Here is a 12,874-nt window from a genome sequence, read left to right as displayed (position 1 = left end):
TAAAGGTCAGTTTATCAGCAACATCACAGAAGCAGGCAAAAACTAGTAAAATTACAGTCCTATACAGTCATTTTGGACATTTTTTGGGACAATGACGATGCTAACTAGCATTTTATTTTACAGTGGAACCTCTACCTACAAACTTGATCCGTTCCGTGACCCAGATCGTAAGTGGAAAAGTTTCCCCAAGTCAGGTCATTTTCCCCATTTAAAATAATGGAAAAGCAATTACTGCGTTCCAGCCCCCACCCCGAAAGTCACCCTTTTTGCACTGATATATGTTTACAACACTCTCAAATTAGTAAAAAATACATGTAGCGTTACTAAAAATAAAAGAGAAATACAGTGGAAACAGTAATAAAAAAGAAATAATAAAGTTGTAAGTGGTTACACAGCGCTACCTTGAAGATGTGACGACTGGCTGGAGGAGTAACACAGGCACTGGCTGTATGACGGGAGGTGGGATGTGGGTGGAATAACGGAGAGTAGGTGGTGAATGTGGGGAGACGAAGCGTAGATACGGCTTAACTTAGCACGAATTTCGATGTCTGCTGTTTACACTAATGCTAAATTGCTAAAGCTACAATTTGCTAATCTTAAAAGCTCACTCAAGTCTGGGGGCGCTGGGAGACTCGCCTATTGGGGTCAGTGGCCATTTCCAGCCGCCGGCTCGGAGGAGGCTCGGGGTCGTTTCTAGAGTCGTGGTTCGTTGGTGGAGGCAACAAATATTCAAATGCCCGGTTCATATCTTGGAAAGTTCGTTAGTAGAGGTTCCACTGTATTTATTTTTGTTTTGAAGTAAAAGTAGAAGACTTGATATCCGTGGAGAACATGCTGTTGAGGATTATGACCCTGATTAGCACCTGAACTGTTGATGATTTGAAATGGTGTACGTTGGGTGAACTGTCATAGTACTGTAGCACATTAAAGTGATCCATTTGAGAGGCAGAATCCAGGCCTTTGTTTAACAGAAAACCAATGCTATTGTGCAAGTTGGTTGTTTGGTTTTGTGACGTTTAAATGTCAGGAACCCTGTGAAAGTGGGACATGATTCGCAATCTAGGCCCCCTGGTTATGTGAGGTGACGACAATTTTACACACAAGGCTCCACAATACACCGCATCTCTGCCTGTTTCATATTTTCCAAAATGTGTAATTGTGATTATTATTTTAATAGCATGTGTCCTCTAGTTGTTTGGCCTCTTACATTAAAATTGATTGTTTTCCTACGCTTTACTAATTTTCACCACGTAAACATTTTCTCCTCCTTATCTCGGCTAAAACAGGCACTGCGCACAAATAATTTTCCTATTATTTACTCAAGGATTCCTTTGGGTGACAAATCAAAAGCACAATCATCCTCCTTAAAATTAATGCGTATTGAATCAGTTTTATGTAGAAAGCCAAGGAGGAAATCACTGTGAGAAACTGCATACAGAGAGAAGAGCACTTTTGTAGGACAAATTGCTTGATGAGGCAGGCTAGCCATTATCTATCTGTGACTGAAAAAGCATCCCCATAAATGACAGTAAAAATGCCAGACCTGGTTTATAACGCGAGAGGACAAATCTGTGAGGAGCTTTGGCTATTTTAAAACAAGTGATTTGGGATGTTGTGACAGGTTGCTGTATCTTGGCATGTGGTGTACTAATGGCTCTGTGCTGTATAGCTAAGGTTGGGTAAGTGTTTGTTGCATAAGAGTGTATGCCATGCATCTGTTTGAATGACCTTGATGTGCTTTGTAGTGGAAACAACAATAATCCTTTTATACACCACTGTAATGGTGTGGGGTGCACTATAGGCACATCCACACCATCTAGCAATTTTCTCTCACTGCCCCCCACCCCACCCATATTCATATAGAAGATCATCGGTGGAGTGACCTTGAGGATGGGACAGAGAGAGGGAATTGTTTTCTTAAGCTTGCTTTTTTTTTCCTCTGTTCCGGGCGTAGGATGAAGGGAAGAATCTATACATATATGGTTGTCTGTGTGTTAATGAGTGATATGAGTTGATGTGAGTTGCAGATTAAGCACTTTATTGGTCTGTGTGTGCAGGGGTTAGTGAGGGCACACAGTCTTTAAACATAAGGCAAAGTTATACAGGGTGGGCCGTTTATATGGATACACCTTAATAAAATGGGAATGGTCGGTGATATTAACTTCCTGTTTATGGTGCATTAGTATATGGGAGGGGGGAAACGTTTCAAGATGGGTGGTGACCATGGCGGCCATTTTGAAGTCGGCCATTTTGGATCCAACTTTTGTTTTTGCAATGGGAAGAGGGTCATGCGACACATCAAACTTATTGGGAATTTCACAAGAAAATTGTGTAAAATTGCACCTGAAACTACGGATACTGGAAGCCTGTGCTAGCATTTCTCCTGCGGTGTTGCTATCAGTGTGTGGAGAGTGGGAGAAGAGGGTTGCATTGACAGTGCAACACAATGGGCAGCACTTTGAACACATTTTATAAGTGGTCAGAAACCTGTAAATAACTCATGAAAGAATAAAGTTACGTTACAACCAAGCACACCATTGTTTTCTTGTGAAATTCCCAATAAGTTTGATGTGTCACATGACCCTCTTCCCATTGCAAAAACAGAAGTGGGATCCAACATGGCCGCCTTCAAAATGGCCGCCATGGTCACCACCCATCTTGAAAAGTCCCTCCCCTCCCATATACTAATGTACCACAAACAGGAAGTTAATATCACCAACCTTTTCCATTTTATTAAGGTGTATCCATATAAATGGCCCACCCTGTATAACCAAATCAATATTAATTTACAAAACTATTCAGAGTCCTTTTCTAAAGCAGCGATATAGTTATGCTGTAAGTGTGCGCACAGGGAATCCAATTCAGGCATTGACTTGTGTTGTGTGTCTGTAGGCTGTCTATGTGCACATTTAAAAGATGAGTGTAACAGTGTTTATGGCTGGAACATGTTGGAATTTAGCATTAAAAGAGAATAACGTTCACTGATTCCAAAGAACTGGGAAATAGTGCTCATAGCACTCAACATGACCTCAGTTTAAGGGGGATGCCCTGTACGTCAATGAAACATATAATTTTCATATTCATATGTTTTTGTCCATTTTGATTCCTATGTCCTTTGCCAATCAAACGTTGTCCACACTAGCTGTGGAGCACAGGGCTTAATTTGAATATCGTACAGGAAACTGAGTTCTGCTCAGTATCTGGATGCAGAAGCTGTATTTGATAAGGTCAAGTGGAAACCCGCGTCTATTAGATGATGATCAAATCATTAAGATCAGATTATGGAGATCTGGTGTTAATGCCAAGTGTAAACAGGGTCATCGGTACCAGCATCCATCCAAACCTCTACATGGACGGCTGCACAGATATATAACAAATATTTTTCAGGAAATACAGTAACACTGAGTGTCATATTGCTGTAGAAGTGAAGCATATTTTCTAGAGGTCCAGTTATGGGCCTGGCTTAATGAAGTTAGGGGAGAGACTTATGTTCAGCAAAGGGGCTGGACATGAATGAAATGATAGATGAGTTTGTTGATCAGAAGGTGTGGAGAGAGTACAGCTGAAATAATTGAGCTTGATGTTTGGGCTATTTACATGAGATTAGGACATGCTGGTTCTCCAGGTTATTAATGGGCTGCTGTGTCAGTTATTTGTGTTTAGAGTGGGCCAGCTGTTTACATTGTTTTAGCATGCACCTGATGCTTTATTAAAACGGGTTCTGCAATGTTTAGAGATGGGTTATAAGTATGGCGTCAAAATAGGTTCTAAAGTTCTGAGAACCAAGAAAACGGAATCCATAATCAATAAATGTCATTTTGTAATTGAGTCATTAATATTCAGAGTCATAAAAACTGTATATATGTATATTTCTGTATATAATCGTCTATACATCGTATATACAATCGTATATACGTTTTGAGTTTAACATTCTTGAAGAATCCATTTTCACTTTCATTCCACCTTTTTTCGGTTGCACTCAGTCTCACTTTCGCCTCCAGAGGTTTCTCGCTTTTGACGGGGGTCGGGATCTAGACAGTCATTGGCTGCTAGACAGTTAAGCCCCGCCCACCCATTTAATGTAGCACACCCCGCTACGTCAACGAGAGCGCGCCAATCTAACCCTGACTGGAAAAAGACCGACCGACAAACACAGGCAACATATCAACTATTTTTAACGATTATGTCGCTAAACTATTTTTTTAATGCTTAGAGTCATTTTACAATCAGGGTTAGGGTGTGCGGAATCTAATGGGTGGGCGGGGCTTAACTTCTAGCAGCCAATGACTGTCTAGACCCTGACCCCCGTCAAAAGTCAAACGCGAGAAATTTCTGGAGGCAAAAGCGAGACTGAGAGAAGCGCAACCGAGAAAAGTTGGAATGGACGCAAAAGCGGATTCTTCAAAGAAATATTCTGTTCAAAACCAATGACAGTTTTCTCAATTGTAAAGTGGCTTTTATTGGTTATGGATTCTGTATTTTGGTTCTCAGAACTTTAGAACCTGTTTTGACGCCATAAATAAGGTTTATTTTATATCTAATTAAAATTCAGATGAATTTGTACTTTGTCTAAGAATCTTATTCACACTCAGCCACAAGATTAAAACCACTGACAGTGTCCAGGTCATGGGCACACACTGCTCACTGATGCTCACGGGAAGCAAAGGTGAGGCTGTTGGATCCCATCCCTCAGTGGAGTTACTGTAGCGCAACCTGCTGCAAAACGTTAATGCCGGCTCTGACAGAAAGTCGTTACAACACATGGTACACTGCAGTTTGTGCTAGAGTAGCTCTTCTGTATGATTGGACCAGGCGGTCTAGACTTCACCGCCCTCACACATCAATGAGCCTTGAGTGCCCATGACTCTGGTTCACTGGTTGTCCTTCTTTTGGGCCACTGCAGTTAACCTCTGCATAACCAGGAACAGCTACAAGACGGCCCTTTTGGAGATGCTCTGAACAAAACATGTACATCACACTTTAGCTCGAGTTGCTAAGCTCCATATGCTTTTCCTGATTAAAGCACATCAAAAACGTACTCTTCAAAGGTATCTTTGTAATGAGATAATTTAATGTTATTCATTTACCCAAGTCACTGGTTTTAATCTAATGGCCGATCAGTGTGAGTTTGAGGGAGATATTGCCTTTCACTTTGCCTCAGTTCCACTTTAGTCATTCATATTTCATTGCTAATTCTACATCCTTTTCTTCTTTAATTTAAAGCTTTGATTTTACTTATGCTCTCCACGTTCTAACTGTAACATTTTCATTCAACCCACGAGGATCCATTAAAAAAAAAGAGAAGGCTAGAGTCTGAAAAGTTTGTCTTGTGAAATAGGCTGAACCCACTAAGAAGTTCTGAGGCACTGATACGTTGGACAGCAGCTTGGCCGGATAGTCTTCTGTATTGCACTATTTGGAAAGCTGTTATACTATATCTTGGGACATTTCTGTAAGGATTTGATGTCATTCCACCACAAGAGCTTAGTAGTGGGGTTAGTATAGTGTCGGGTATTGGTGTGTAGGTCCATCACTTTAGAGAATGCAGCTCCACTGCTCCACATTCCAGTACAGGCTTGGCATTGAGCACAGTGGCCTTAAGCTCATTTGCAAAAGCTCCAGAACATCCCATTTCATTACATGCTTGTCTGTGGAGATTATGCAAACCACATTGTCCACAGTAGGTACACCTTCCATTAAAACCAATGTAACAGCTTGACAGACAGAACTGACTGCTTTTGTAGCCAGTTAGAAATTCTACCCCCTTGTCATAGTAGAAAGCTTCCTCTGCAATGCTGTTGGGGTTTATCCACGATGTTCAAATGAGGATCTGAGGTTGGTACAGGTACGTTTTCCTTTTAAAATGTCTTTCATGCAGATGGTGTTTGCCCAGGCAATCGGAGAATGCAGTTCCCCTGCTCCACAGCTGAGTACTGAGGAGCGTATACAGCCCTCTCGCCAGCGCTTGGCATTGGGTGTGTTGTCTTAAATCTCATCTCTATTATATAATAAGTTGTTTGATGCTTTTCTTCTGAGATTACACAAGCTGGGTCCAGAATGGGTGCACCTTAAAGTAGCGGAAATCAATAATTATAAGGGGGTGCCTACAAACATAATGTATATTTGAATGAGGCACTTTGCAGGGAGTGGAGCTCATTGCTCATTTCTGTGAGGGTTTTCCAGGCTTGCCGATGCTGCGCTGCGCTGGCACTCGTGTAGACGTGATTAGTTTGGCAGACGGCAGCCTGTGCCGCCTGCACTGTTAATCAGCTCCCCCCAGCCCCTGCTTTGGAGAGTGGGTGGCCAAATGACAAGTAAACAATGCGTTAATTGTTAATGGATGTATTGCGGTGGAACAGAGCAGCGTAGCACTGGGGCTCTGCAGAGATGTGACGGATGGAGGGCGGCCACACTCACTCACCAGCCTTATTGTTTCTGATGCTACTTCTGCTTCCGCCGTACACTGAATTTTCCCAAGGTGTTCGGGGTGGGGGGTACGCCTCATTGCCTGGGCAGAATCACACCAATTAAATGGGGAGTGAGAGTGTGAGCAGTGAGCGTGTGAAAGAGTACATGGGGTCTTTAGTTAAGGACTCTTCTTCCAGCTTGCCCCTCACGTGCACGTGCGCTAACAACCATTCAAGACACAGTAGATCACTAACACTGCCACAGGAGAAAGTAAAACTCCATCCTTGCTTCAGATAGTTCACAGATGTGTTCTTTTCATCCTTCCACTGTGAATGTCTAGCTGTCAAGAGACCATTAATGAGAACAGAAAAACACACAAATGTACAGATCAAAAATATTCTTAGAACTGTCTGTCCCAGATCCCAGACCTCAACCCGGAGGAAACCCACGAAGACACAGGGAGAACACACCACACTCCTCACAGACAATCACCCGGAGGAAACCCACTCCTCACAGACAATCACCCGGAGGAAACCCACGCAGACACAGGGAGAACACACCACACTCCTCACAGTCGCCCGGAGGAAACCCACGCAGACACAGGGAGAACACACCACACTCCTCACAGACAGTCACCCGGAGGAAACCCACGCAGACACAGAGAGAACACATCACACTTCTCACGGACAGTCACCCGGAGGAAACCCACGCAGACACAGAGAGAACACATCACACTTCTCACGGACAGTCACCCGGAGGAAACCCACGCGGACACAGGGAGTCAATCCCACAACCTCCAGGTCCCTCTAGCTGTGTGACTGTGACACTTCCTGCTGCACCACCGTGCCACCCAATATCACGAAATGTGTTCAATTATTTGGATCATAAAGAGCATATTTTTTTTTACTGAAAAGCAAAATTAAATTTAACTGCAATTTTTTGGCTGTACCCTTCATCTGTAACCTCAATATTTTCAAAATTCAGATCTTATTGTCCTGAAAACAATCACACACACACACACACACTCAGCTATCAGACAGGCCCCTAGTGGGACACCATTATTGTATTTCCTAAAACATCACTCAACATTTACAAGGAAGTAATTAATTTCTGCTCTGACACTTCCCTGGCTCCTTGTGTCTTTTCTTCTCTTGTCATATTGCATTGACAGACTTGTTTCAGAGTCTCAGACCTTTTTTCTTTTTACCTATCATTCCACTACACACACACACACACACATTTCCACACTTCTCAATCATTTCTTTTCATTTTCAGTATGAAACACTGCATTATCTGTGGGTCCTTGTGCTGCGACAGTATGCTCAGTTACAGAGCTGGTTGCATTTACGTATGCAAAGCAGATATTAAAATATGGAAACGATACGTCTGCCAGCGTCGATCAGAGCTGGTCACTTTGTATCAGAGCTTATTCCATTGGGCCTGTCTTTACTGGGCACATGAAAGAGGCACAAAGCAGAAAGAACATGCCACTGGCTCGAGACAGAAAGCGTGCCTCTGCGTGAATGCGAATGTAGTAGAGCTCAGATCAGACCTGCAAGGGAGAGTGTGATGTGTTTACCTGTTTCTCTGTCACTCCACCAGAAATGTTGATGTTTGCTCAGGTTAGAAAAAGAAGAAAAACCCAACAACAAACACGACATGGTTGAATGTTTAGAAAGTCCATCATCCACAATTCGTCCCCTGAGTGTGTTTGTACATATCTTGGTATTGAGAACGGTGACCAGACTCATGAGCAACTGCTATAAAGCCTTTCTATGGCTTTCTACTAGAACTTTTAAAGGCTTTCACTAAGACCATTGGCGGGTCATTGTGAGAGCTGCAGTGACATTGACAGTGGTGGTGTGTTAGTGTGTGTTGTGCTGGTGCTAGTGGATCAGACACAGCAGTGCTGCTGGGGTTTTTAAACCCCTCAGTGTCACTGCTGGACTGAGAATAGTCCACCGACCAAAAACATCCAGCCGATAGCGTCCTGTGTCACTAATGAAGCAAGACCAATACTAACAGTGCAGCAACAGACGAGCTACTGTCTCTGACTTTACATCTACAAGGTGAAACACACCACCACCAGATCAGTGTCATTGCAGCACTGAGAATGATCCACCACCCAAACTATACCTGCATTTTTTGAGCTAACAAAATACACATAGCAACATCCATCCATCCATTATCTGTAACCGCTTATTCAATTCAGGGTCAAGGTGGGTCCAGAGCCAACCTGGAATCATTGGGCGCAAGGCGGGAATACACCCTGGAGGGGGCACCAGTCCTTCAACACAGACACTCACACTCACACCTACAAACTTTTTTTTAGTCGCCAATCCACCTACCAACATGTGATTTTGGACTGTGGGAGGAAACCCACGCAGACACAGCGAGAACACACCACACTCCTCACAGACAGTCATCCTGAGGAAACCCACGCAGACACAGGGAGAACACACCACACTCCTCACAGACAGTCACCCGGAGGAAACCCACGCAGATACAGGGAGAACACACCACACACCTCACAGACAGTCATCCGGAGGAAACCCATGCAGACACAGGGAGAACACACCACACTCCTCACAAACAGTCACCCGGAGGAAACCCACGCAGACACAGGGAGAACACACCACACTCCTCACAGACAGTCACCCGGAGGAAACCCACGCAGACACAGGGAGAACACACCACACTCCTCACAGACAGTCACCCGGAGGAAACCCATGCAGACACATTGAGAACACACCACACTCCTCACAGACAGTCACCCGGAGGAAACCCACGCAGATACAGGGAGATCACACCACACTCCTCACAGACAGTCACCCGGAGGAAACCCACACAGACACAGGGAGAACACACCACACTCCTCACAGACAGTCACCCAGAGGAAACCCACGCAGACACAGGGAGAATACACCACACTCCTCACAGACAGTCACCCGGAGGAAACCCATGCAGACACAGGGAGAACACACCACACTCCTCACAGACAGTCACCCAGAGGAAACCCACGCAGACACAGGGAGAATACACCACACTCCTCACAGACAGTCACCCAGAGGAAACCCACGCAGACACAGGGAGAACACACCACACTCCTCACAGACAGTCAGCCGAAGCAGGAATCGAACCCACAACCTACAGGTCCCTGGAGCTGTGTGACTGCGACACTACCTGTTGCACCACCGTGCTGCCCACCATACATAACCGCATGTTCACCTATGTTAAGAGGCACTGATAAAATGGACGATGAGTGTAGAAATGATGTGGCTTTAATGTTATGGCTGATTGGTGCATACGTTGTTGCTGTTGGATCAGATGTTTTTATCTCCCCTCCAGCTTCAAGAGAAGGAATGAACAGTCTGAAGTCTGACATAAGTCCTTTATAACATTCTTTCTTCTCCATTTCTTCAAATGCTGCTCTCATATGAACTCTGATGAACATGAAGAGGCAGTTTAACACTGCCGCGTTTACTTGGCTCACTCGTTCTCAACCTACTGACCTTCCATCCCACCTCCTTTACCTGTGTTTATTACCCATCATTTCCTCTGGCCATCTTTCTCTTATCTGTCCTGGTTCCCTGTCAATTTCTCTGACTTTCACTCTTGGAAGAAGAAGAAGGCCATTAAGGTGCTTCAATTTAAAGGGGTCTGCAGTGATTTAGAATCTTTTAGAATCATAATTTCTGCAAAGGCCTTGTGTCCCTCAATAAAAGACTCCTTCAGACTTTGAACGTGTCTTTATTGCACTGTTTCCTAAATTTTTACCATTACATAACCTCAGACATCAAACCTCTCCTTCTTGATTAGAGGGCAGAGGGCTCTAGACAACATCCTACCAACCCACGTTTACACACACAATAAATGACTATGTACATGAAAACACTTCTTTAAAACACTTCTTCAAAATCTCTGCATCTTTGATTCTTTAAAATGGAAAATACATTTAATGAAGTGTTTTAAAGGAATGCCACAGGAACAAAAATATACGTCAGTGCTCAATCCATGTAAATGAATTGAAATCTTATCATCTTTATACAGTTCTTATTTAATTTTTCGCTAGCCTGTTATTAGTTAATATCATTGAGGTTAGTGAGACTTTTCTTAACAGTTTGTGCTTGTTTCTCTTCTTTGGAGTCTGGTGTGTTCTCCCTGTGTCTGTGTGGGTTTCCTCCGGGTGACTGTCTGTGAGGAGTGTGGTGTGTTCTCCCTGTGTCTGTGTGGGTTTCCTCCGGGTGACTGTCTGTGAGGAGTGTGGTGTGTTCTCCCTGTGTCTGTGTGGGTTTCCTCCGGGTGACTGTCTGTGAGGAGTGTGGTGTGTTCTCCCTGTGTCTGTGTGGGTTTCCTCCGGGTGACTGTCTGTGAGGAGTGTGGTGTGTTCTCCCTGTGTCTGCGTGGGTTTCCTCCGGGTGACTGTGTGTGAGGAGTGTGGTGTGGTCTCTCTGTGTCTGCGTGGGTTTCCTCCGGGTGACTGTCTGTGAGGAGTGTGGTGTGTTCTCTCTGTGTCTGCGTGGGTTTCCTCCGGGTGACTGTCTGTGAGGAGTGTGGTGTGTTCTCCCTGTGTCTGCGTGGGTTTCCTCCGGGTGACTGTCTGTGAGGAGTGTGGTGTGTTCTCCCTGTGTCTGCGTGGGTTTCCTCCTGGTGACTGTCTGTGAGGAGTGTGGTGTGTTCTCCTTGTGTCTGCGTGGGTTTCCTCCGGGTGACTGTCTGTGAGGAGTGTGGTGTGTTCTCCCTGTGTCTGCGTGGGTTTCCTCTGGGTGACTGTCTGTGAGGAGTATGGTGTGTTCTCTCTGTGTCTGTGTGGGTTTCCTCCGGGTGACTGTCTGTGAGGAGTGTGGTGTGTTCTCTCTGTGTCTGCGTGGGTTTCCTCCAGGTGCTCCGGTTTCCTCCCACAGTCCAAAAACACAGGTTGGTAGGTGGATTGGCGACTCAAAAGTGTCCGTAGGTGTGAGTGTGATGCCCTGTGATGGACTGGCGCCCCCTCCAGGGTGTGTTCCTGTTTTGTGCCCAATGATTCCAGGTAGGTTCTGGACGCACCGTGACCCTGAACTGGATAAGCAGTTACACATAATGGATGGATGGATATGGCTTCCCTCATGTGGGGGACCTGTTTTTGGAGTATACTTTGGAGTATTATGTGCTTCATTTGCTTCTTGTACCAGTTGCTCCTTATAGAAAAGAAATGTAAATAATTTCGACATGTTTTGTGGTTAAAAAAAACTGGCTGTGGGGCAGTCACACAGACCCAGGGACCTGGAGGTTGTGGGTTCGAGTCCCGCTCCGGGTGACTGTCTGTGAGGAGGTGTGATCTACCCGTGACCTGGATAAGGGGTTACAGACAATGAATGAATGCTCCTTTAAGCCCCCTGTACTTTTGCTACCTTAACACTGGGTGTATACAGAATCTCTAATACATCCAGGCCACTAGATGTCAGTATGTAAGTATTTTGTTTGTGTGAGAAAACAGCTGATTGCTCTTTTAATAAACAGAGATCAAACTTCACAGACCCCGAGTTGAAAACCATTGCTTGTTTCTCCTCATTAGAGCTGTTCAGCCCCATCTCTCCATCACCATCCGCAAAACAGAGAGAGAAAGAGACGGACAGGCCATGAGAGGGAGACACCCTTCACTCCTAATGCATTAGTCATCAGATCACTCCAGTGCAGTGCTTTGGGGAAAGGACTTTCAATGAGAGAATGATACAGTCTGGAAAAATACATCACCCTTGAGTGCAGTTTCTCAGTCTTAATGATAAAACCAGACTGAAAAACATCTAACTGTCGAAAAATGTATGCAGAATAGCAATGAGGTACTGATGGGGAGTGTGTCTTTTCTTTTTGCCACAGTTACATCCTCTGTTCTTCTGGTACAGATTTACACAAGACTTTGGAGCAATGCTGTGAGTATTTGATAGCATTCAACCACAGTCGTATCAAAAAGGTTAGCTGCTGATGATGGATGATTAGTTCTGCCTCACAAACACCATCACAACTCATCTCAACGGCACTGAAACTCTGTCACTGCAGAGGGCACAGCTCCACCTCTCCACAGCACAACACCGGGGCATATAATAGCTCTCTTTCTGACTCTTGGCATTTAACATGGTGACATTAGGCTCATGTTTGCCTGCTCTAGTGCATCCCATTCTAATATTTATGCAATTATGCATTATTTCTTCCGGGTGACTGTCTGTGAGGAGTGTGGTGTGTTCTCCCTGTGTCTGCGTGGGTTTCCTCCGGGTGACTGTCTGTGAGGAGAGTGGTGTGTTCTCCTTGTGTCTGGTAGATGTCCTCTGGGTGCTCCGGTTTCCTCCCACGCTCCAAAAACACACGTTGGTAGGAGGATTGGCAACTCAAAAGTGTCTGTAGGTGTGAGTGAATGTGCGTGCTGCCCTGTGAAGGACTGGCGCCCCCTCCAGGGTGTATTCCCACCCTGTGCCAATGATTGGAGGTAGGC

Source organism: Hoplias malabaricus, chromosome 9, assembly GCF_029633855.1.
Source record: "Hoplias malabaricus isolate fHopMal1 chromosome 9, fHopMal1.hap1, whole genome shotgun sequence".
Lineage (NCBI taxonomy): Eukaryota > Metazoa > Chordata > Actinopteri > Characiformes > Erythrinidae > Hoplias > Hoplias malabaricus.
This window is presented reverse-complemented; position numbering follows the sequence as displayed.